Source organism: Erinaceus europaeus, chromosome 7 (assembly GCF_950295315.1).
Source record: "Erinaceus europaeus chromosome 7, mEriEur2.1, whole genome shotgun sequence".
Taxonomy (NCBI): Eukaryota; Metazoa; Chordata; class Mammalia; order Eulipotyphla; family Erinaceidae; genus Erinaceus; species Erinaceus europaeus.
In genome coordinates this window covers 98,944,026-98,969,958 of record NC_080168.1, presented here as the reverse complement: position 1 = coordinate 98,969,958, position 25,933 = coordinate 98,944,026, and the positions used below count along the sequence as shown (strand labels likewise).

General features: G+C 39.8%; 1 long non-coding RNA gene across 1 annotated transcript in view; it reads right to left on the bottom strand.

The window, feature by feature from the left end:
- Positions 1 to 17,292: 17,292 nt before the first annotated feature.
- LOC132539304 (uncharacterized) overlaps positions 17,293 to 25,933 on the bottom strand; it is a 60,368-nt gene continuing 51,727 nt past the window's right edge. The window contains exon 2 of the long non-coding RNA XR_009550561.1: positions 17,293 to 17,516. This is a non-coding gene — a long non-coding RNA (uncharacterized LOC132539304). The remainder of the gene's footprint in view (positions 17,517 to 25,933) is intronic.

Here is a 25,933-nt window from a genome sequence, read left to right as displayed (position 1 = left end):
GAGCAGTAAAGTCTCTTTTTCTCTCTGTTAAGTGTCTCTCTTTCTCTGTTTATCACCCCCTCCCCATCAATTTTTCTCTGTTCTATCAAAAAATAAAATTTAAAAAAGCAGAAAGAGAGAGAGAAGGAGAATGTACTCATGTATAGTAATATGTATCTTATATCTACCAGATGAAACACTGCCCAGTCCAGTTACTGGAGCTTTAAAAAATCAAGGTAGTATTCAAAGAAAAGGTTTCTTGGCCTTACTATACTTTGTTGATGTTTATAGAACTGCAGAATCACATTTTATATTATGACATTAACTACATTTAGGACTTTTACTCAGAGAAACACCAGAAATGCACTATATACACATAGGAAGAATTCAATGTCAAAAAACGCCAAGGATAGTTCCTTTATCCTTCCTTTTTTTTTTTCCTTCCTTCCATCTCTTACTTTTTGTCTTATTTTTATAAACCACATAAAAGCTTCTAAATGCAAAAACAGACAAAAACTAGAGTCCTTGAGAGATTCTTGCAGTCACTCTGCATTTATATTCATGCCAACACATACATGCTCAGTTACCATTCAAAAATTAAGTGGGGTTTAAAAAATTACTTTGGCGTTTTAACCAGATGATCAACTTTTGCTATGGGTTAATTTCCTTATTTTGTTAACTAGATAGTTTAGGTTGCAGCAGAACTAGCAATACAATGACTAGATCTTCATCGGGGAGCCAGAAGAGGTGGGGATTGACTACACAGAATCTTCCGTTTTCAAGTCCCCTGTCCTAATTGCCACACCAATTGTGCATACTTGCTCCATTGAGGACAACTATAACCCATGAGAATATACCTAGCTATCTCCACAAGTATTAAAGGCCTTTTACAAAAATAGCATCACAGCCGCATGGTCATTTAATGAAGCCATAGTGAGCTGATCACAAAATTGCTTCTCTACCTTAAATTCAGGTACCTATTTTACTTTCCTGGTGTGTATTTAGTGAAGTAGTGTGTCATCTAGAAAAACATAGACTTCTGAAGCCAGACATTCAAGTGTAATTTCAGAGTGAAGGAGATGAAGCAATTTCTTTGCTGTTTTCATCTAACATACTAGAGGGTGCCAATAGTCACATTTGAGTCTTCTTGTTTCCAAATTAATCTATGTCATGTCAGGTTGTACTTTCCAAGATGGCTACATCACAAGTGCCATCTTCTTCTCCTCCCCCTCCTTCTCTTCTCCTCCTTTTTCTCTTTCTCCTTCATCATCCTTCTTTTCCCAGATCATGGACCAACTCTGATTTATGCTGGTGCTTTGGGATTGAACCTGGTATCTTAGAGCCTAGGGCATGAAAATGTTTGCATGACCCTTATGTTATCTCCCCTGCCCACATGTATACTTTCTATAATGTATTGACTCTTTTCTGGCAGAAGTAGCATACTGTTACTTCTTTTTTTTAAAAAAAATTATTTATAAAAAGGAAACATTGACAAAACCATAGGATAAGAGGGGTACAGCTTTGCACAATTCCCACCACCTGAACTCTGTATCCCATCCCCTTCCCTGATAGCTTTCCTATTCTTTAACCCTCTGGGAGTATGGACCCAAGGTCATTGTGGGATACAGAAGGTTGAAAGTCTGGCTTCTGTAATTGCTTCCCTACTGAACATGGGTATTGGCAAGTAGATCCATACTCCCAGCCTGTCTCTCTCTTTCCCTAGTGGGGAAGGGCTCTGGGGAAGCAGAGCTCCAGGACACATTGGTGGGGTTGTCTGTCCAGGGAAGTCTGGTCGGCATCATGCTAGCATCAGGAACCTGGTGGTTGACAAGAGAGTTAACATACAAAGCCAAACAAATTGCTGACCAATCAATACTGTTACTTCTAAGACTGGCCCATAAGAGTGGATCCAACTTCTGCAGCGTTCTTCTCAGACTTTATCACTATAGAATCCTGCCACCTGTTCTTGAAGAAGTCAAGCAGCCACATAAAGAAGCTTCATGTTCTAGTCAACAAGGCAATTTGGTCTCAACTACCTTTGAAAGATTTAAGCCCTCAGGAGTGATCTTTAGCATTTTAGCCCATGCGTCATAGAACTGTCCTTTGTTGAATTATGTACAAATTATAGTTTGTGAAGGGGGAAAAAAAGCATTGCTGTTCTTTTCAGTCACTTAGTTTGAGACATTTTCCTAATTACATATAACCAAATCATCTAAACCAGCATCTTGAGTTTCTAAGATTTAGACCCAGGAAAGTGGAAGTTCCATATAAAACGAATATCTTGTCTTAAGAAAAAGAAAATACAAGAGCAAATGTAACTATTATATAAAATGCAGCAATGCTTACTATTCCTGATCATCCACTTACAAGTGCAGAGATGAATCTGGAAATGTTTCTCAACAGATATGGCTTTAAAAGATAGAAAACAACAATTTGTTTGGCTTTGTATGTTAACTCTCTTTTCAGCCACCATGTTCCAGATGCCATCAGGATGCAGGCCAGGCTTCCCTGGACTGAAGACCCCACCAATGCGTCCTGGAGCTCAGCTTCCCCAGAGACTCACCCTACTAGGGAAAGAGAGAGGCAGACTGGGAGTATGGACCGACCAGTCAACGCCCAGGTTCAGCGGGGAAGCAATTACAGAAGCCAGACCTCCCACCTTCTGCACCCCACAAGGACTCTGGGTTCATGCTCCCAGAGGGACAGAGAATGGGAAAGCTATTGGGGAGGGGATGGGATATGGAGATTGGGTGGCGGGAATTGTGTGGAGTTGTACCCTTCCATCCTATGATTTTGTTAATGTCTCCTTTCTTAAATAAATAAATTAATTTAAAAAAAAAGAAAACAACAAAAATCAGGAAAAATGAGGATAGACAGGCTAGTAAGATGTCACATGAGCTAAGTCATTACAGAGTTTTAGAATCTCAAGGTGACAAGTCAGTAAGATTTGGCATACTTTGCAACTCTGATGAAATCCCTAACTTCCATATGAAGTGTATCAGAGTTATCATCTAGTTTCTGTCTAAATGGCTGTAAAGCCAAGGAAGCCATCTTAACTTCCCAAAGAGGTTAACAGTCAGTTATTTCTTGCTTTGGTTAAGTTAAAGTCAGTTCCCTGAAACATCTATTTTCTGGGCTTATTATGTAGTTAAATGCTCTACCATTGAGCTATACACCCTCAGGGCTTGTTGTGAAGTCACATCATTTGCAGGAGATTTGGTTCTAAAGTCAGTGTAAGACAACTGTGTATGGTCAAACTTGGTCTTGAAAGTTCCTCAAAAAGACAACCCAGTAGTCATCAGTCTACAATATCTAGGATGCATACACTCTAGTTATAATTGATTTCTGTTTCTTTAGTTGAGAACCAGAAATAGTTGTTGACTTGCACAGAGAAGACATATGGATAAAACAAAAAAAGTAGTAAAATGGTCTTGAGATAGGGATTCACACCTCTTGTCAACCACATACACACCAGCCCATTAAGTAAACTAGTAGGAGGAGATAGTCACACAGCTTATACTGTATAATCCCCTTAAAATATTATTTTTGCAAAGATCATGTAATTAAATTTGTGCACATCAAATAGATATAACACAGCATCACTGTTGATTTTTTCTTTATTATTATATTTATTAATTTATTAAGTAGAGACAGAAATCGAGAGAAAAGGGGAAGATAGAGAGGCAGAGAGACAGAGAGACACCTGCAGCCCTGCTTCACCAATCACAAAGCTTTCTCCCTGCAGGTGGGGACTGGGGGCTCGAACTTGGGACCTAGTGCATTATAACATGTGCACTCAACCAGGTGTGCCACCACCCAGCCCCTTGGCCTGTTTTCTAAAACTATATAGGTAAGTTGGATATTTTCTCCATAAAGTCTTTGAATATAGTCACTGAAGACCATTTCTCATAGAATATGGTGTTGATCCCTTCACTTTCTTGCATTTCTCTTCTGAATAGAACTAAGCACATGTCCTCCATCCCAAAAGTGAAGAACCAGCTGCAAATGTAAAATCATGTAGCACAGTATAAAAGCAACAGACATGTACTATTTGAATGCTGGTTTATTATTCCAGCTGAAAATTGCATTTTTTTGACAGTTATATCTCATTGATATTATTATACTACCAAAATGCCAATTGTTTTTAAGGGTTTATCTGTTCAAACATGTTGGAAATAAGAGTAGATACAAACTAATCACCAAGATGAACAGATGTTAGCTTATTATATTTACTTCTTTCTTCATGTATGCTTTTAATTCCAGGATCGCCAACACAAATTATTTCTGCAGCCATAAAACCATTTTATAAAAAGTTAGATTTGACATTTCTTGGATCCCTACTATGTCTGCTATAGGTTTGTAATTTTACTATTCAAATGTACTGTGCATCAGGCTTACATTAGTCACAGATGTGACTAGAGACCCTTCATATACAACACTAATTACAACAATGAGCAGAGGGTCAACAGAACTGCTCCCATAGATAGTGTGCTGTTTTGCCAAGTACATGACCCAGGTTCAAGCGCAGCCTCCAATGCAGGGAAGGAAACTTTGGTGCTATAATCTCTTTTACTTTTTCTTTCACATTTCCCCTTCCTCCCTCCCCTCCCCTCCTCCACCCCTTTTTCTTTGTCTTCCGGTCTCTATCTTAAAAATGAAAAATTCCCCCCACACCTATGGACATCTAATCTATGATAAGGGGCCCAAAGTATTAAATGGAGGAAGGAGGCTCTCTTAATAAATGGTGCTGGGAAAACTGGGTCGAAACATGCAGAAGAATGAAACTGAACCACCTTATCTCACCAGAAACAAAAATCAACTCCAAATGGATCAAGGACCTGGATGTTAGACCAGAAACTATCAAATACTTAGAGGAAAACATTGGTGGAACACTTCCCCACCTAAACCTCAAGGACATCTTTGATGATACAAACTCAGTTGCAAGTAAGACTAAAGCAGAAATAAACTAATGGGACTACATCAAATTGAAAAGCTTCTTCACAGCCAAAGAAACTGTCACACAAACAAGGAGACCCCTCACAGAATGGGAGTTCTTCACATGCCATACATCAGACAAGAGATTAATAACCAAAATATACAAAGAGCTCAGCAAACTTAGCAACAAAAAAGCAAATGACCCCACCCAAAAATGGGCAGAGGATATAAACAGAACATTCACTACAGAAGAGATCCAAAAGACTAACTCACACATGAAAAATTGCTCCAGGTCGCTGATTTTCAGAGAAATGTAAATAAAGACAACATTGAGATATCAACTCACCCCTGTGAGAATGGTATACATCAAACAGGACAGCAGCAACAAATGCTGGAGAGGCTGTGGGGACAGAGGAACCCTTCTGCACTGCTGGTGGGAATGTAAATTGGTCCAGCCTCTGTGGAGAGCAGTCTGGAGAACTCTCACAAGGCTAGATAGACATGGACCTTCCATATGACCCAGTAATTCCTCTCCTGGGGATATACCCCAAGGACTCCATAACACAATAAAAGATATTTGTACCCCTGTGTTCATAGCAGCACAATTCTTAATAGCTAAAACCTGGAAGCAACCCAGGTGCCCAGCAACAGATGAGTGGCTGAGAGAGATGTGGTATATATACACAATGGAATACTATGTTCTTAATATAAGAACAATGAACCCATCTTCTCTGACCCATCTTGGACGGAGCTAGAGGAATTATGCTAAGTGAGCTAAGTCAGAAAGATAAATATGAGCATGGGATGATCCCACTCATCAACAGGAGTTGAGAAAGAAGAACAGAAAGGGAAACTAAAAAGCAGGATTTGACTAAATCTGGAGTAGGGCACCAAAGTAAAAACCCTGGGGTAAGGGTGGATATTTGGCTTCCCCAGGCAGCAGGAGGGGAGAGGGTATGGGAGGTGGGGGGTTGGGACATAGTCTTTTGGTGGTGGGAATGGTGTTTATGTACACTCCTATTAATTTGTAGTCATATAAATCACTATTTAATTAATATGAGAGGGGAAAATTTGATTGTATGTCTCAAACTTTTTAAAGCACAGACTGAGTCTTTTTAATACATAGGCTGAGTCTTTGATAAGTTGACTCTCTCAAAAGCCTAGACCAGGGAGAATAGAAGCAACCAGTGGCACAGCTATATACAAATAATGTCAAAGGACATAAATTATGGTGATGTTGGGTATGATACAGCAAATCCTAACAAAAGGATTTTTCAAAGTTAACCCAATTAACAAATAATGTGATTATAGCAATAACTATCTATTGTCTTCTTGAACACTAAGAACCTCACATTTCTGCTATAGAGTCTATATTTCCCCCAGTCCTGGAACCTCTAGAATGGGGCACACTTTCCTGCATGCTTCTCTCAATTCATTCCAAATTATATTGCATCTGCCAATCAACTAATTAATCTGCTAATCAACGCAATGAGTACCACCTCAGCATGCTTCAATTCAGACTGTGACCATAGACTTCAGGTGTGGAATGATAACCCTTCGGCTTCATTTTTCAGGTGAGACCTTTCCTTTCATAGTATTCTCTAATTCCATTCCAGGTGGTTCACTCCCTAACAAAGTCCCAAAACCTAGATATAGACCAGGTCCCATGAGATAGAGCACATGTTCACATGTCTCCATAAACTAGGGCAAAATATATACCTGAAAGCAAAAGTACAAAACAGTCTGCTGTGAGTCAGTATAAAGTTCCTAGTGAAATAGTATATAATTAGACTTAGATACCCTCTTCACCCTCCTATTACAGTTCTCTCACTCACTCCAAAGCTAACCTCATCAAAGCAAGGACTGCAAAATCTGAGTAAGGGCAAGAGACTGCCATACTTTAATGATGCCTCTTTAGTCATTATCAGGCCACCCCATCAGCTGGGGCCCTATTCAGGGAGTCCTTAAATTCTCAAACAAACATGATGGGTCTAGACCTCAAATAAATCCTTTTTTCCGTTGTTACTGGCCATCTCTATCAGGAACAACAAAATAGATCCCTTTGTGGCCACCCCCCCCCCATAGGACCTTGCCCTCAACTTGGATCATCAGCTGTAGACAATGTTCTATCCTCCGAAGGAAGGATGGGCAACATACTCTATGCTACACCTGAGGAAGATGGATCAATATTGAGGCAGCTTGGAGTGTTCCTACTCATGACCACAGAATGTGAGCTCAGATCTACAGGGATGCAAAGGTCACATTGGCTCTTAAGCTGAATATGGGCCCCAGACCAAATCAAATCAATGTGATTTACAGTCAACAATATTTCTACCCCTTTCCCATATTAGGGAGCTACTTACTCTCTTCCCTGATCCAGCTTTCTGTCTGTTTTCCAGCCATGACATCACCTCCCCACACAATAACTTGGATCCACCTGCATATCAGATTTCAGGCTCAGGAAAAAAAAACTAGTATAGCCACAGGCCCTTTGGAATACAATTAAAATATGCCTACTACCTATCTATAAAATGGAGAACCCCCTAACTCTTCATCTGCACTATTCCAGCTTTAGGTCCATGATTGTTCAACAATTTGTTTGGCTTTGTATGTTAAGTCTCTTGTCAACCACCAGGTTCCAGATTCTTGCATGATGCCGACCAGACTTCCCTGGACAGACAACCCCACCAATGTGTCCTGAAGCTCTGCTTCCCCAGAGCCCCACCCTACTAGGGAAAGAGAGAGGCAGGCTGGGAGTATGGATTGACCAGTCAATGCCCATGTTCAGCGGGGAAGCAATTATAGAAGCCAGACTTTCCACCTTCTGCATCCCACAATGACCTTGGGTCCATACTCCCAGAGGGATAAACAATAGGAAAGCTATCAGGGGAGGGAATGAGATACAGAGATCTGGTGGTGGGAATTGTGTGGAGTTGTACCCCTCTTATCCTATGGTTTTGTTAATGTCTCTTCTTAAAATAAATTTAAAAAAATGAAAAATCCAATAAAAAATATAATAGAGCTGGTGATAGAGCCTTCTGATCCACAACTAATGCCAATTATCTCAACTGACTAAAGCATAATTTGTTTCTATAGCCCTGTGCTTTTGAATTTTTTTCCTTTTACCTGTAATGACTTCTCCCTCCTTCTTCTGTCTGACTAATATATGGACTAACTTTTAGAGACTCTAGGTCACCAGCTCCAGGAACCAACCCTTCTTTTACTACTGTTATGTGGATCATATTTATACATCTCTCTGTTATTGCACCTTTGCTGTAATCACTGACAACTTGTCTGTCTTCACCCACAAAATTTAAATGACAGAAAAAATTCTCCATATGTATCTTTATATTTTTAATCATTATCAGTGTGCCAGAACTTTTAAATTGCTTCTTAAATAAGCATGTAAGAGTAAAACACTTTAGTCAAATCTTCCTACCTTTCATTACAGGAATATTTTCCACAATATCTCTAGTCCATCATCACTTCTAACCACAAAAAATTTGCTTCTCCACAGGACAATCTATTCCTTATTTGAATGGTTCTGGATTTGAAAATCTTTTCTCATATTAAGCTCCAAGTCAGTTTCCTGTACCAACACTGTAAGTTCTCATTATAAATAAGTTGAGCCTCTTTCTTAAATGTCAAGGATTCTTTTATAGCACCACACAGTTATTAGTGGCTATGTTTTACATACAGCTAGCAGAGTTGAAGAAGTAATTTTGGTGTTCAAAAGTGAGCCACTTTCGGGGGCATCCCATTAAGGATTTCTACCCTAAATTCTTTCCAGAAGCTAATTGGGGCTGTGAAGACCACAGTGCACAGGTGTTCCATGTTCTATACAGCTCATGTTCCTATATAAACATGCCGTTACTTTCTCCAGCATCGAAGGCTCCTGGGTGGTCTTAGGATTTCCTTCAAAGAGAAACAAGTCGGACTTTTCTCCCACTTGAGATCATTTGAGGACTCTGTTAGCATACAGCTAGTCTGCATTCTCGAGTCTCCACCTACTGAGTCCTTGAGCTCATGCCTGAGGAGAAACCAAAGTGATTAAACCTAGCCTCAACTTGACTAAATAACCAAAATATTGTAGTGAAAATAAAATTGGAAGAAACAGGTTAAAACTGCTGTGTTAAGTTCAATGCCTCTCTGAAATGTCTTGACCATGACTGTTACTTAGTAAGGTAAAAGCAGCTGACGTCCGCCACTGGAAATATGGGAACAGAACATTTCCTTAAGTTTTAGGGGTTTGTCCTATAAGATCCAGTTTTTCCTAAATAACAATCTGTTAGCAAATTTTATAACAGAGGATCCATTATTCTTTCTGTGTAGAATGTTAGTGTTTCTTGTATGCCACGTACTTAAGTTAGGAACTTCACAGATCTTACCTAATAAAACCATCTTAACAATCCTGAAAATTAGAGTACCATTCCATTTCACATATAAGGCACTGAAGGATGAAGAAAATTTAAAAACTTGTTCAGTGCCTCAGGATCACGAAGTTGCAGAACCCATGCAAATACAGATGATTCTCACTGCAAAGCCCATATGCTTTATATCAAGCCAGGCTGCCTCTCATTTTCAAAATCACCATCACTGTGTTATTTTTCCCTTTGGACTTGAGCTCTGTCTTCACTTCCTGATTCTTTATTCTTGGACCATATTCTTTTTAATCTGCATATGGCTGGGCACCATCCTCCTTGGATAAAGTTAAATCCTTGCCTTTTCAACTGGAATACATCTAGTTTTGCTTTACATTTTACCTTAAGAATATTCACATATATGAAGATGAGTGCCACCTGAAATTTCTCTTTTACCTCAACTTTAGGTTGACAAGAGGGGAGGGGTAGGAGGAGGTGATCTTTAGAACCCAACAGAAGTATTAATAATATAGACACCCAATTTATTTGAAAAATCTTGAGTAATCTGGACTGAGACACCAGTTTTTCTTTTTTAATATTTATTTATTCCCTTTTTGTTGCCCTTGATTTCATTGTTGTAGTTGTTATTGTTGTTGTTATTGATGTCATCGTTGTTGGATAGGACAGAGAGAAATGGAGAGAGGAGGGGAAGACAGAGATGGGAGGAGAAAGATAGACACCTGCAGATCTGCTTCACCGCCTGTGAAGCGACTCCCCTGCAGGTGGGGAGCCGGAGTATCGAACCGGGATCCTTATGCTGGTCCTTGTGCTTTGTGCCATGTGCGCTTAACCCGTTGCACTACCGCCGGACTCCCAGAGACACCAGTTTTTCTGCTGGCATTGTTCTCCTTGTGAATTTTGTTTATATTATCTAGACTTATGTTTTTTGGTTTTCCTGATGCATCATAGCAAACTGTTTAGAGGAGTTCCCTAAATCTGAGCAAGCATCTGTTTTTGTAGGGTTTGGGTGGAATACCATCAAACTCACTGGTTTGTTATTTCCTCTGACTATCTTCCCACTAGAAAGGCAGGAGTGAAGTAGTTGTAACAAAGAAAGTATATCCCACAAATTCTGAAGTATTCTTTTTCTGATGCTTTACAGAAACAGTGTGATGACCCCTGCTTTAGGGGCACAAAAATGTATGTATGGATTCATTCTATAGTACAGAATGAATCTCTGTGTCTAAACTAGAGTGTGTAGGAATTCAACTTGGAAGCTGGACTAGAATGTTTTTAAAGGCTTTTCGAACTCCATATTTTATGGATTTAAAAAATTCAGCAATAAATATATATTTTATCACAAAGTAGCTGAAGTAGGGCCAAGATAACAGTATAGATTTGGAGTTTAATGAGTAGATAAAAGCAAGCCTTTCTTAATTCTTACAATACTGATGCTTAAATATAGCAAATTATGTATCTAACATGTTAATTAAAGCTTAAATAGTCTCTAAAGACAATTAAAATGTGTATATGAAATCTAGCTATATCTAATTAGATTGATATCAACCAGTATTTAAGAAAAATCTATTTTCCTAATGGTACCATTTTGCTTGTCAGTGTTTGTATTTCAGTGAAAACTCCCTCTAGCCATGGACACTTGTAATCATGTGAATGTTTTATTTATTGTTTTTATACTATTTACCATTAACTTGATGTGTGGTGCTACATGAAACAATAGCAGAAATGTGTTCTCAGCCATGGAGGACTGGGTTACTTGCTGGGTTCTTGAAATCTCTTCCTAAGCCTCAGGACTTGTTACTATGTTTTGGTTATTTAAACTTCTATTCAAGTGTTACTGCATTATGAAAGTTTCAGGTGGACATCATTACATTTTTAAAATTTTTTCCCACTTTTTTATTTATAAAAATGAAACATTGACAAAACCATAAGATAAGAGGGGTACAACTCCACCCAATTCCCATCACCAGAACTCTGTATCCCATCCCCTCCCCTGATAGCTTTTCTATTCTTTAACCCTCTGGGAATATGGACCCAAGGTCATTGTGGGATGCAGAAGGTGGAAGGTCTGTCTTCTGTAATTGCTTCCCCGCTGAACATGGGTGTTGACAGGTTGATCCATATTCCCAGCCTGCCTTTCTCTTTCCCTAGTGGGGAAGGGCTCTGGGGAAGCAGAGCTCCAGGACACACTGGTGGGGTTGTCTGTCCAGGGAAGTCTGGTCGGCATCATGCTATCCTCTGGCACTTAGTGGTTGACAAGAGAGCTAACATACAAAGCCAAATAAATTGTTAAACAACCATGAACCTAAAGGCTGGAATAGTGCAAATGAAGAGTTCTGATGGGGTCCTCCATTTTGTAGATAGGTAGTAGGCATATTTTAGTTATTTTCCAAAGGGCCTGTGGCTATACTAGTTTTTTGGTTTTTTTTTTTTTTTCCCTGAGCTTGAAATCTGATATACAAGTGGATCCAAGTTATTGTCTGGGGAGGTAATGTCATGGCTGGAAAAGGACCAGAAAGCTGGATCAGGGAAGAGAGTAGCTCCCTAATATGGGAAAGGGGTAGAAATACTGCTGACTGTAAACCCCATCGATTTGATTCAGTCTGGGGCCCATATTCAGCTTAAGAGCCTATGTGACCTCTGCATCCCTGTAGATCTGAGCTCACATTCTGTGGTCATGAGTAGGAACACTCCAAGCTGCCCCAATATTGATCCATCTTCCTCAGGTGTAGCATAGAGTATGTTGCCCATCCTCCCTTCGGAGGATGAAACATTGTCTACCGTTGCTGATCTAAGTAGAGGGCAAGGTCCTATGGGGGGGGGGGGACAAAGAGGTCTATTTTGTTGTTCCTGATAGAGATGACCGGTAACAATGGAAAGAGGGATTTATGTGAGGTCTAAGTCTATCATGTCTGTTTGGGAATCTCAGGACTCCCCGAATAGGGCCTCAGCTGATGGGGTGGCCTGATAGTGACTAAAGAGTCATCATTAGTGGTCCGGGAGGTGGCACAGTGGATAAGGCATTGGACTCCCAAGTATGAGGTCCTGAGTTCAATCCCAAGCAGCACATGTACCAGAGTGATGTCTGGTTCTTTCTCTCGCCTGTCATTTTTCATGAATAAATAAAATCTTTAAGAAAGAAAAGAATCATCATTAAAGTATACCACTCTTGTCCTTATTCAGCTTTTGCAGTCCTTGCTTTGATGAGGTTAGCTTTGGAGTGAGTGAGAGAACTGTAATAGGAAGTAGGTGAAGAGGTTATCTAAATCTAATTAGATACTATTTCATTAAGAACTTTATACTGACTCACAGCAGACTGTTTTGTACTTTTGCTTTCAGGTATATATTTTGCCCTAGTTTATGGAGACATGTGAACATATGCTCTATCTCATGGGACCTGGTCTATATCTAGGTTTTGGGACTTTGTTAGGGAGTGAACCACCTGGAATGGAATTAGAGAATACTATGAAAGGAAAGGTCTCACCTGAAAAATGAAGCTGAAGGGTTGTCATTCCACACCTGAAGTCTATGGTCACAGTCTGAATTGAAGCATGCTGAGGTGGTACTCATTACGTTGATTAGGTTGGGATTGGCAGATGCAATATCATTTGGAATGAATTGAGAGAAGCATGCAGGAAAGTGCGCCCCACTCTAGAGATTCTGGGACTGGGGGAAATATAGGCTCTATAGTAGAAATGTGAGGTTCCTGCTGTCTTAGTGTTCAAGAAGACAATAGATAGTTATTGCTATAATCACATTATTTGTTAATTGGGTTAACTTTGAAAAATCCTTTTGTTAGGATTTGCTGTATCATACCCAATATCACCATAATTTATATCCTTTGAAATTATTTGTATATAGCTGTGCCACAGGTTGCTTCTGTTCTCCCTGGTCTAAGTTTTTAAGAGTCAACATATTAAAGACTCAGCCTATGTATTAAAAAGACTCAGTCTATGCTTTAAAAAGTTTGAGACATACAATCAATTTTTCCCCTCTCATTAATTAAATAGTGATTTATATGACTACAAATTAATAGGAGTGTACTTAAACACCATTCCCATCACCAAGAGACTGTGTTGTCCCATCTCATCCCCTCTTCCCTCCCCCAGGAAGCCAAACATCCACCATCACCCTTATGCTAGGGTTTTTACTTGGTGCCTTTTTTTTTCTACTTTTTCCCACTTTTGTTGCCCTTGTTGTTTATTATCATTGTTGTTATTATTGTTGTTGAATAGGACAGACAGAAATTGAGAGAGAAGGGGAAGACAGAGAAAGGGAGAGAAAGATAGACACCTGCAGACCTGCTCCACCACTTATGAAGCGAACCCCCTACAGATGGGGAGCCAGAGGCTGGAACCCGGATCCTGATGCCTATTGGTGGGCTTTACACTATGTGCACTTAACCTGCTGCGCCACTGCCTGGCTCCCCATCAATACTTTTTGTTGTTGTTGTTTTGTTTTGTTTGTTTGTTTTAATTTATTTTATTTTATTTTTATTTATTTATTCCCTTTTGTTGCCCTTGTTGTTTTTTTATTGTTGTAGTTATTATTGTTGTTGTTGTTGTTGGATAGGACAGAGAGAAATGGAGAGAGGAGGGGAAGACAGAGAGGAGGAGAGAAAGATAGACACCTGCAGACCTGCTTCACCTCCTGTGAAGCGACTCCCCTGCAGGTGGGGAGCCGGGGTTTGAACCGGGATCCTTATGCCAGTCCTTGTGCTTTGTGCCACCTGCGCTTAACCTGCTGCACTACAGCCCGACTCCCCCATCAATACTTTTTAATGTATTTCAAAGTCATTAAATTCATGTCTGAAAATGTATGTTAATGTCAGAGCCACAGTTCATTGGGACTGAATGCCAACAGGACACCTATTCACATTCCTAGGAATTTTGGATGTATATAAGTTAGAAACCCCGGGGGCAGAGCCAAGATGGCAACTTGCAAGCAGTGGCTGGCATGAGCTCCAACAAGCTGCAGCCTGTGACCAGGGGTTCTCTGGATAGGGTTCCAGATGCTAGCATGATGCCAACCAGACTTCCCTGGACAGATAACCCGCCTCACTAGGGAAAGAGAGAGGCAGACTGAGAGTATGGATCGACCTGTCAACGCCCATGTTCAGCGAGGAAGCAATTATAGAAGCCAGACCTTCCACCTTCTGCAACCCACAATGACCTTTGGTCCATACTTCCAGAGGGATAAAGAACAGGAAACTATCAGGGGAGGGGATGGGATAGTCTGGTGGTGGGAACTGTGTGGAGTTGTACCCCTCTTATCTACGGTTTAGTCAATGTTTCCTTTTTATAAATAAAATATTTTTAAAAAAGAAACCTCATCCTTTGAAACTACTGTTTGTTTGTTTGTTTTAGATATAAATGGAGGAGAGGCAGTGGGAGCGTGAAAGATATTATGGCACCAAAGCTTCCTTTGAAGTAGCAGGGCCAGGTTCAAGTCTGTGTGATGCACATGGTGAGCAGTGCACAAACCAAGGAGCTATATTTTCAGTCCCGAAGCTCCAAGTTTTTAATCCTCCTATCTTTTCTGTGGGTCTTCACTTACCTTGCTGGTCTATCACTTGGTTTTACCTTAGGCCAGGCTTTCTCTGCACACAGAAAGCTGTCAAAAGTAGATGTTTACAGACTTCTGATCCATGATGTATTGCTTAAAACCATCATGTACAGATTTCAAAAAATTAACTAGGTGTATTTTAAAGTATCTATTCTAAGAAACATTAAGACTGAATTAGTATTTTTGTTAGTGGGTTTTAAAATGAAGACACATGAGTGAAACAATGGACAGTGTGAAAATATCTGTGTGGTTTGGGATGATTTGCTTTGAGGAAAGAGTTTACGATTTGGAGATTGGAAAAATATCTTACATTGAAAGGAAAAAGACATCATGCAAAAGAATAAAAGATTTGCTTTCATGTGTGGACAGTGGGAATGGATTGTGGGTAAGACCCAACAGGAGGTCAGAGCTGTCTGCATATTACACTTGTGTCATCATGAACTGGTTGATAGGATGCTTTGTAATTGGTCTCAAGTTAGCCAATAGATGAATATTTTGTCTTCTGAAAGTGAAGAGCAGAGTTTTCATCACTTATTTCTTCAGTATTCCTCTCTTTTCTCCACCTATAAGTGTCCAATAAAATATTTTATGTCTTTCTCTCCCCCTTTCTGTCTTCCCCTCCTCTCTCCATTTCTCTCTGTCCTATCCAACAACAACAATGTCAGTAACAACAACAACAATAATAACTACTACAACAATGAAAAACAACAGGGGCAACAAAAGGGAAAATAAATAAATATAAAAAATACTTTGTTAGGTACTCAAAAGCATTTATTTATGGACAGCTTCACTGTTTCAATTAGCTCATTATGACGACTACTGAGAATTTTCCTCATCCTCCAACTTAGACTTACAGACAAATAAATTCTGCAGAAAAATTTATTAGCTCTAAAACTATTTGACAGAGAGCTTATGCGATGGCTTTGAATGAATTTATTAAAGTTTAATCACATAATAATAAACTGTCAAAAATCAGTTGACCCACAGACAGTTTTCCCAATGAATCATTTCATGATTATTTTCTTAACAAGCAATAAAGTAGAATTAATATTTAAGTCAGATTGTCAATCTACAGGCTGCTTGGGGGGGATAATTTTGAGATTTTTTTTCTTTTAAATTTAGGTTCAGGCATGTCACCAATGTCAGTGATTATTTGTAAAATGATACCAGTTTTTGCTTCTCGATGCCTTCTCAACTCAGTCTACTACTTTTCCTACTTCCCACAATTTGCAACTTTCCTTTCTTGATGAGGAGAGGAAGGAAGTGGAAAACAAGCAATTCACTGGGAGTGTTTTGAATGCATGAGTGGGAAGGGATCTCTGTGTGCATGTGATAGTGAATGTAAACTGTGATATAATGAGGTTATAGAGAGAGAAGTGTAGGGGGCCGGGCGGTAGCACACTGGGTTAAGTGCGCATAGTACTAGTACAAAGCACAAGGACTCGCCCAAGGATCCCAGTTCCTACCTGCAGAGGGGTGGCTTCACAGGTGGTGAAGTGGGTCTGTCTGCAGGTGTCTATCTTTTTTCTCCTCCTCTCTATCTCCCACTCCCCCTTTCAATTTCTCTCTGTTCTGTCCAATAAGATAGAAAAAATGGCCTCTGGGAGCAGTGGGTCCAGTGCCACAAAGCTCCTATGATGATCCTGGAAAAAAAAAAGAGAGAGAGAGAAGTGTGAAGATGGGGAGGGGGGAGGCAGGTGGAAGTGCAGTGGATTAAGTGCACATGGAGCAAAGCACAAGAACCAGCTCAAGGATCCTTGTTCGAACCCCTGGCTCCCCACCTGCAGGGGAGTCGCTTCACAGGCAGTGAAGCAGGTCTGCAGGTGTCTATCTTTCTCTCCCCCTCTCTGTCTTCCCCTCCTCTCTTGATTTCTCTCTGTCTTATCCAACAACAACTATGACCACAGCAGTGACAACAACAATGATAAACAACAAGGGCAAAAAGGAAAAAATAGTCCCCAGGAGCAATAGATTAGCAGTGGATTCCTGGTGCACGCACCAAGCCCCAGCAATAAACCTGGAGGCAAAAATAAAATAAAATAAAATAAAGTAAAAACAAAACAAAACAAAATAAAAATAGTCTTTAAAAAAATAAGAAGTGCAAAGATGTCCAGTGCTTTTGAGCTTGGTACTTTTTTTAAATAAAGGTGTTCTTTACTTTATTTATTTTTTTTACCAGAGCACTGCTCAGCTCTGGCTTATAGCAGTGTGGGGGATTGAACCTGGGACTTGAGAGCTTCAGGTATGAAAGTCTCTTTGCATAATCATTATGCTATACACCCACCTTAGCTTGGTATTATTTAAGTAATTGTACTAATAAAGCAACAATTCTTGGTGAATCCATGTTCTTTGAAAAGCTGGCTCTCTGAGAAATTGATACATACTATCAATAGCTGCCTAATTTTCTACACTGTGGTCTACTTTTTTTAAAAAATATTTATTTTATTTATTTATTCCCTTTTGTTGCCCTTGTTTTATTGTTGTAGTTATTATTGTTGTTGTCGTCATTGTTGGATAGGACAGAGAGAAATGGAGAGAGGAGGGGAAGACAGAGAGGAGGAGAGAAAGATAGACACCTGCAGACCTGCTTCACTGCCTGTGAAGCGACTCCCCTGCAGGTGGGGAGCCGGGGTTCGAACAGGGATCCTTATGCCGGTCCTTGTGCTTTGCGCCACCTGCGCTTAACCCGCTGCGCCACAGCCCGACTCCCACTGTGGTCTACTTTTAAAAATGTATTTAATAAGGGAGAGATAGGAAAAAGCTAAAGACTCTGGCACACATAGCACCAAGGATCAAACAAAGGAACTCATGCTTGCAAGTGTAGCACTGGTCCACTCCCTAGGACTCTCTGATCTGCTTCTTATGAAACTGTCTTTCCTTTGCCAAGAGAAATCCATGTGTGTGAATTGCCAAAAACTGTCTCATCTGGAAGTAAGTGAATAAAGTTTTTGCTATATTTTCCAGTCCTATAACTTTATAATGATAAATTGTTGTACTCCATGTAAAGGAAAAAAATTCTCTTAAAGTGTCTTTTTGGAGAATGTGAAAGATCCTTTTAGCAATTGGACGTTTCAGTGTGTAGTATTAAAACAAGACTTCATTTTTGCCCACTGAAATAATTTACTTACAGCTTCAGGGAGAGGTACGGGTTGGAAGGGAAAAGGAAGAAACTGGCTATGCATAATAAGAAGGGAGAGAGAAAAGGGAATCTGGGGAAAGGAGTGAAACCATGGGAAAGAGGAAACATGCTTGAGGAAATAAAAGGCACAGGGCCACTAGAGTTTGGTTGGGTGCATGAGCATATGTTTTCATATGCAACAAAAGAAAATTATGTGTATTAGAGATAGAAAGCCCACCCTCCCAAAACCTTTTCAAATATTCAACAACAAATAGCAAGCAAAAGATAGAAGTGATTTACAGACTTGCTTAGTTAACTTCACTCTACTCATATACAGATTCTTGGATTACTGGGGATCTAAGAAGTTTGAGTCAGAGCATCTTAGGGTCTTAACAGTAACACTAAAAGAAGTCACTACTAATATAACAAACTTCAGGGTGATGGTAACATTCTACATGAATGTTACCAAAATATTAATCTACATTGTTTTCATGAAACTCTAACATCCTCTGAAAAAAAAGTCTGTAAGAAATAAAACAAAACAAACAAACAAAAACCTAAGCATTATTCTACTGAGCTTCCCTTTGCAACTTGTGCAAGGTGTCCAGGGTCTTAAATGGAGTTTCCAATTCTTTAAATCCAAGATGTAGCTTTCTTATTCTAGGTATGTGGGCAGAGCCCAGATTTCTTACCAGTCAGTCTCGCCAACACAAAGGAACAAATGAAATCCTCAGAAAATATCTTGGTATGAAGCTTTGCATTTACACTTCTTTTTTCTTTTGCTTCCTTTTATTTTTACTAGACTAAATTCATGCCTTTCTTCACTGAAAAAGGAGCTACATTAGACATGGGGATCAGAAAAAGATTTTTTTCACCCCCATGATTTAGGTAGAAATGCAAACATCTGGCAGCAAGGAGTATGGAAAACTCCTTTATCTTTTTTTCTTTATTTCAAGGGAGCCATTACTTCAGGTAAAGGATATCAGCTAACATATTTCTGCAGACACTGGGTTCTTTTAAGACATCCATTGTCGATCAAATCAAATATTTAAAAAGACATTCCCATAAACAAAAACACGGTCAGCATTCACAAACCATTTTCTGCAAGATCTCTTTCTAGTCAAGACGCTGACCATCTGCTTGCCATCTTATATTTTTTAATATTATTCTGTCAAATATATGCTCTGTCAAGCCAGGTAAAGGGATACTTGAAAAATCTGGGCATACACAAATCAGTGAGTCCAGATGACATGGATCCAGGAGTCTGGAGGGAATTAGTTAATGCAGCCTTGCAACTAAGTACCCAAAACAGAGCAGCTTCACAATAATATTTTATCAAACTACCCTCCTTTCAGGAAGTACACAAGTAGTAAAATAAGTGCAATCAACAATGTCTTAGACTCCCTTGGTATAAACTGTTACCTTGGACAATTTACTATTTACAAGGTCACGTGTATGACTTACTCTACCAATAAAGGCAGGTAGGGGGTAGGGGGGAGTACATTAAAAAGAAAGAGCAAAGGGGGATCCAATGGTAGCGCAGCGGGTTAAGTGCACATGGCGCAAAGCACAAGGACCGGCATAAGGATCCCGGTTTGAGCCCCCAGGCTCCCCACCTACAGAGGAGTTGCTTCACAGGCTGTGAAGCAGGTCTGCAGGTGTCTTTCTCTCCCCATCTCGGTCTTCTCCTCCTCTCTCCATTTCTCTCTGTCCTATCCAACAATGAACGACATCAACAGCAACAACAATAATAACCACACCAAGGCTATAACAACAAGGGTAACAAAAGAGGGAAATATGGCCTCCAGGAGCAGTGGATTCATGGTACAGGCACTGAGCCCCAACAATAACCCTGGAGGCAGAAAGAAAGAAAGAAAGAAAGAAAGAAAGAAAGAAAGAAAGAAAGAAAGAAAGAAGGGAGGGAGGGAGGGAGGAAGGAAGGAAGGAAGGAAGGAAAGAAAAAGAATGAGAGAGAGATGGAGGAAGGAAGGAAGGAAGGAAGGAAGAAATAAATGGCAAAAACCAAATAGGGTTTTTACTATTGCATTTTTCTGAGGATTACATATGAAGTCTGTCATTAATTATCTGCTGAGGTTCTGTGATTAGTATGATAAAATGGAAGGATGAGAAAAGATTGAGTCTAAAAGCCTTTGATTGTTGAGGAAGTAGCTTTACCCTGCTCCCTGGGAATTTCTTGTTGCTGTAGTCAAACATGACTCTCAGGGGGCCAGGCAGTGGTGAACCCAGTTGAGCACACATGTTATCACGCTCAAGGACCCAAGTTCAAGCCCCTGGTCCCCACCTCTGTGGCAGGTGAGGGGGGAAGCTCTAGGAGGGATAAAGCAGTGCTGCAGGAATCTCTCTTTCTCTCACTTTATCTCCCCCTCCCATCTTCATTTCTGTCTGTCCTACCAAATAAAGAGAAGGGAAAGGGGGGAAAATGCATGACCCCAGTCAATCATAATTTGGAGGAAGTCTAAACTGATTTTCTTCTTTCAACTTATCATTTTTACATAAAGACTATATGAAATTTCTATAATTTAGACAGTAATCCACACACACATCTGTGCACATATACACAATGGTTTGAGGTTAGTTATAAGGAAAACATTTAATTGATCTAGGCCAGTGGTACAAATGCTTATTCCTTCCCTGGCCCTCTTACTAAAGGAAGAGAGAACCAGATCCTGAATTCCTATCCATGCCACCATTTCACCTGGTTTTGTACATAAAGAAAGCTACAAACACTCAATCAGTGATTGGTGCTGTGATCTTAATTTCTTTGTTTTTAGTTTACTTTATTTTTAAAATTTTTTATCATTGTTGTGATTATTATTTTTATTTTTTAAATTTCTTTATTGGGGAATTAATGTTTTACATTGGACAGTAAATACAATAGTTTGTACAGGCATAACATTTCCCAGTTTTCCATATAACAATACAACCCCCACTAGGTCCTCTGTCATCCTTCTTGGACCTGTATTCTCCCCACCCACTCACCCGAGAGTCTTTTACTTTGGTGCAACATGCCAATTCCAGTTCAGGTTCTACTTGTGTTTTCTGAGCTTGTTTTTCAACTTCTGCCTGACAGTGAGATCATCCTTCTGTTTCTGACTTATTTCACTTAACATGAATTTTTCAAGGTCCATCCAAGATCTGCTGAAAAGAGTGAAGTCACTGTTTTAATAGCTGAGTATTATTCCATTGTGTATATATACCACAACTTGCTCAGCCACTCATCTGTTGTTGGACATCTATGTTGCTTCCAGGTTTTGGCTATTACAAATTGTGATGCCAAGAACATATGTGTACACAGATCTTTTGGATGAGTGTGTTGGTTTTCTTAAGATATATCCCCAGGAGAGGAATTGTAGGATCATAGGGTAGGTCCATTTCTAGCCTTATGAAAGTTCTCCAGACTGTTGTTCTCCAGAGGCTGGACCAATTTACATTCCCACCAGCAGTGTAGGAGGGTTCTTTTGACCCCACAACCTCTCCAGCATTTATTGCTGCTACCTTTTCTGATGTATGATATTCTCACAGGAGTGAAGTGGTATCTCACTGTTGTCTTGATTTGTATTTCTCTGACAATCAGAGACTTGGAGCATTTTTTCATGTTGTTTCTCAGCCTTTTGGATCTCTTCTGTGGTGAATATTCTGTCCATGTCCTCCCCCCATTTTTGGATGGGGTTATTTGTTTTCTTGTTGTTGAGTTTGGAAAACTCTATATATTTTGGTTATTAGTCTCTTGTCTGATGTATGGCATGTAGCTCTTTCAGTAGATGTTTGATGTATTAGATGGCTTCTCATTGCATGCATAGATGTTAATAATTGTTAAGTCTTCTTGATTGACTGATCCTCTGAGCATTAAGTAGTGTCCATCCCTATCTCTTAAAATTTTATTGATTTTTAAAGTCTATAATATCAGATATGAGAATAACTGTTCCTGCCCTTCTTTGTGGGCCATTGGCTTGTATGATAGTTTTCCATCCTTTCACTTTGAGTCTGTGTTTGTCTTATTGAGTTAGGTGGGTTTCCTGTAGACAGCATATTGTTGAGTTGTGTTTTCTGATCCATTTTCCTACTCTGTGCCTTTTAATAGGTGAATTCAGGCCACTGACTTTTATTGATATCAAAGTTTGAAGATATTTTAATGTCATTCTTGTATATTTTTAAAGTATTCTGATATATGGCATATTTATGGTGGTCTGACTATTTATAGGAGACTTTTCAGGGCAGGCTGGGTGATAGTTGATTCTTTTAACTGTTGCTTGTCTGAGAAGGTTTTTATGCCTCCATCTAGTCTGAATGACAGTCTAGCAGGATACAGTAGTCTTGGTTGAAATCTTTCTTATTGGGCACTCAAAAGATATCTTGCTATTCTCTTCTGGCCTGTAGTGTTTGTGTGGAGAAGTCTGCTGCTAATCTTATGAGTTTTCCTGTGTAGGTGACTCTTTGTTTTTCTCTTGCAGCCTTCAGAATCCTTTCCCTATCCTTATTCCTTTCCATTCTAAATATGATGTGTCTTGGTTTCTTTAAGTCTGGGTTAATTCTGTTTGGGACCCTCTGGGCTTCCTGAACCTTTATGTCTTTTATGTTGTCTAGACTAGAAAAGTTCTCAGCTATTATGTCCTGAACAATGCTTTCTTGCCCTCCCTCTCTTTCTTCCTCTGGTAAGCCAATAATGCATATTTCTTTTGAAGTCATCCCATAGGTATCTGTTGTTGTTTTCAGTATCTCTTAATCTCTTTTTGAGATCTCTTACTTCTTTTTCAGTTGTCTCTAATTCGTCCTCGATCTTGCTAATTCTGCCTTCAGCCTCATTTATTCTATTCTCTCTCCCCTCTACTGTTTTCTGGAGTTCATCTGTTTTGTTACCCTGTTCTGATACTGTTTTAGTTTATTCAGCTAGTTGTGTCCTTAGTTCAGCTATTTCGGCTTTCAGTTCTCTAATAACCTTGAGATAATTAGTGTTTTCTTCCGGAGTCTCATTTGCTGTTTCTGCATTTCTAATGACAGTTCTTTCAAACTCTTTATTCACTCCTGTGACTATTTCCTTAACTAGTGTTTGGATGTTGACTGCATTATTTTGTGCTTCAATCTTTGGGAGGCTTTTAGCTGGACTCTTGTCCTGATTCATTTCTCCAATATTTCTTCTTGTTGGCTTAACCATTTTATATAGTATGGTATGAGATCCCTCTCTCAGTACTTTTCAAATTACTGATCACTCTTGCTTGGATTGACTTGTGTCTAAGTAAGGTAATTAAAGGGTTCACAGTTGTGGAAATTGGCAGTTGTTTCAATATTATTTTAATCCCTGAGTTGGAGCACAGTGGTTTTAAAAACCTCTTTTGTTCTTTTTCTTCCCTGTAGACTATGGGAGCCTGAGGGCTTTTAAGCTATAAGTAGTCTTCTTAGCTTAATTCCTCACTGCTGATCAAGAGATAAAGCAGGGTGCAGCAGAGATAATCCAGTGGTTATGCAAAGAGACTTTCACAGCCCCACTGCTAGGCCACCAAGGTATAGATCTTCTCTTGAGTTTCCTTGTTAGTTCTCTGTCCCCTGCTGTCAGCACAGGGCCTCCCTGCTGATGCTCCAGCTTCTAAGGGCAGTTGCAGTGGAGACTCACAGTTGCATTTGGTGAGTCTTAGGGGAGTCCTCTCCTCCCTTCAGCTGTATTTTTGTTGGTGAAAGAGACTGGAGGTGGTGTCTCAACTATTAAAATGCCAGACTGTTCCCAGTCACTTAATTGCTCCCTAGGCTCCTTGCTGTCTATGAGCCACACGTGTTTGCACTCACTGGTGATTTGGTGGGTTCCTGCAGTCATTCTAGTCCTGTCTTGTTGCGGTCCCAGGTTGTCTTCTTAGTATTACTAGTTGACTGGGAGAGGAGAGGAGAGAAACACAGCTGCTGCTGCTCTGTAGCCCCACCTCCAAAATTCTCTCTCTCTTTTTTTTTTTAATTTTTAAAGTGATCTTAATTTCTACTATAGTAGCCTGTCATGCTGAACTGGCCCCTGTGTGAGCGGGACAGTTTCTGCTTCTCCTGTTAAAAATCTATGGTAGAAACAAACAAGTGTCTGCTTCTATCCAGCCTTCTGGTATCAGAGTAAAAATAAACTTTTCAAAGAAAAGAACATATTTCCTTGGGCTTAGGGAGGGGAAAATGGGGCTAATCTGAACCTTCCAGCTTCCCCTTTTTTTTTTTGCCTAGGCTGAGCCTGACTGCTATTTGCCTAACTTTAAGGAGTTTCTGAGTACAGAAGTTAAGTTTTTCAAAAGGGAAGAGTTTCAGACAGTTCAGTTCTGTACACCTCTCTGTTCTTCATATTGAAAGGTCTCTTGCCAACATAGCAGCTCAAGTTCCTTCTGCCTGTAGTGTGTGAGCTATTACTTCTCTTTGATGATGCCTCCTCTACCTGTTCTCCTTGGTGAAGATAATGGGGACTCAATAAATACACTTGCTTTCTAGCCTTAAGTTTTTGTTAAAATATTACTATTGATTTATTATTGGGTAGAGACAGAAATTGAAAGGGAAAGAGAAGACAGAGAAATGCCTGCAGCCATGCTTCACATTGGTTAAGCCTTTTCCCCTGCAAGTGGGGGCCAGGGGCTTGAATCTGGGTCCCTGTGTACTGTAAGGTAAGTGCTTAACCAGGCGCACCACCACCTGGTCCCTCTCCCTTAAGTTCTAGGGAGAGATAAAACAACAGAGTAAGGCATGTAGAAATGCAAGTTATATTTCTACTGATATAACTGATGCTCGTAGTGTTTCCTATATCAACTATTTGGTTTCCAGAATGAAAGAGATTTCCTAGTCCACTGACAGCTGGTACTTGGCAACCATGATTCTTCCCCCAAGAGGGTGCTTGGCCTTATAAAACTGGTCACATGAAAAAGAAAAAACATGATGATGTCTTCTCAACACCCAAAAAGTAAAGAGCAAGGGTGGGCTAATGCATGCCCAGTTTCCCTTTCCAAAATCACCAAAAGATCAAAGCTGTTCTTGGTCAAGGTCTCTGATTCACTCACTTCTTCCTTCCCACACTCATCTAGGCCAAGGTCATCTTCTTTTTTACTTTGCTGTGTCATCAGACAACATCTCTCACATGTCCAGCTCCTACTGCTTATAGGAAGAACACCCTAAAATGTTTTGTTAGGAAAAGAGGTGTTCTCGGTGTCTTTTCCACTCTCCCCTAAATAAAAATTTAGCCTCCTCCAGCTGTATCCACTCAACCTCAGACCTTTTACATCAGTTGGTGCCCAATTCAAAGAGAAATATTTTCTATACTAAGAAAGTAGAGTGAGTGAATAAAGGATCTAAGACCAAGTATAAGGTTTAAAGGGCCAAAAACCACATGATTATCTCAATAGATGAAGAGAAAGCCTTTGACAAAATCCAACACTCATTCATGCTCAAAACACTACAAAAAATGGGAATAGATGGGAAATTCCTAAAGATAGTGGAATCCATATAGCAAACCTTCAGCCAACATTATACTCAGTGGACAGAAGCTGAAAGCATTTCCCCTCAGATCGGGGACTAGACAGAGACCCACCCTACTAGGGAAAGAGAGACACAGGCTGGGAGTATGGACCAACCAGTCAATGCCCATGTTCAGCAGGGAAGCAATTACAGAAGCCAGACCTTCCACCTTCTGCATCCCACAGTGACCCTGGGTCCATACTCCCAGAGGGATAAACAATAGGAAAGCTATCAGGGGAGGGAATGAGATACAGAGATCTGGTGGTGGGAATTGTGTGGAGTTGTACCGCTCCTATCCTACAGTTTTGCTAATGTCTCCTTTTTTAGATAAAGAAATTAAATTAAAATATAAAATAAAATAAAAAAGGTTTAAAGGGATCCTATGTTACAAAAAAAAAAACTTCAGAAAGTTAATGTCATTGCTGCCATTACTTTTAAGAGAAAAATTCATTTTATTTAAAATAATTTCATG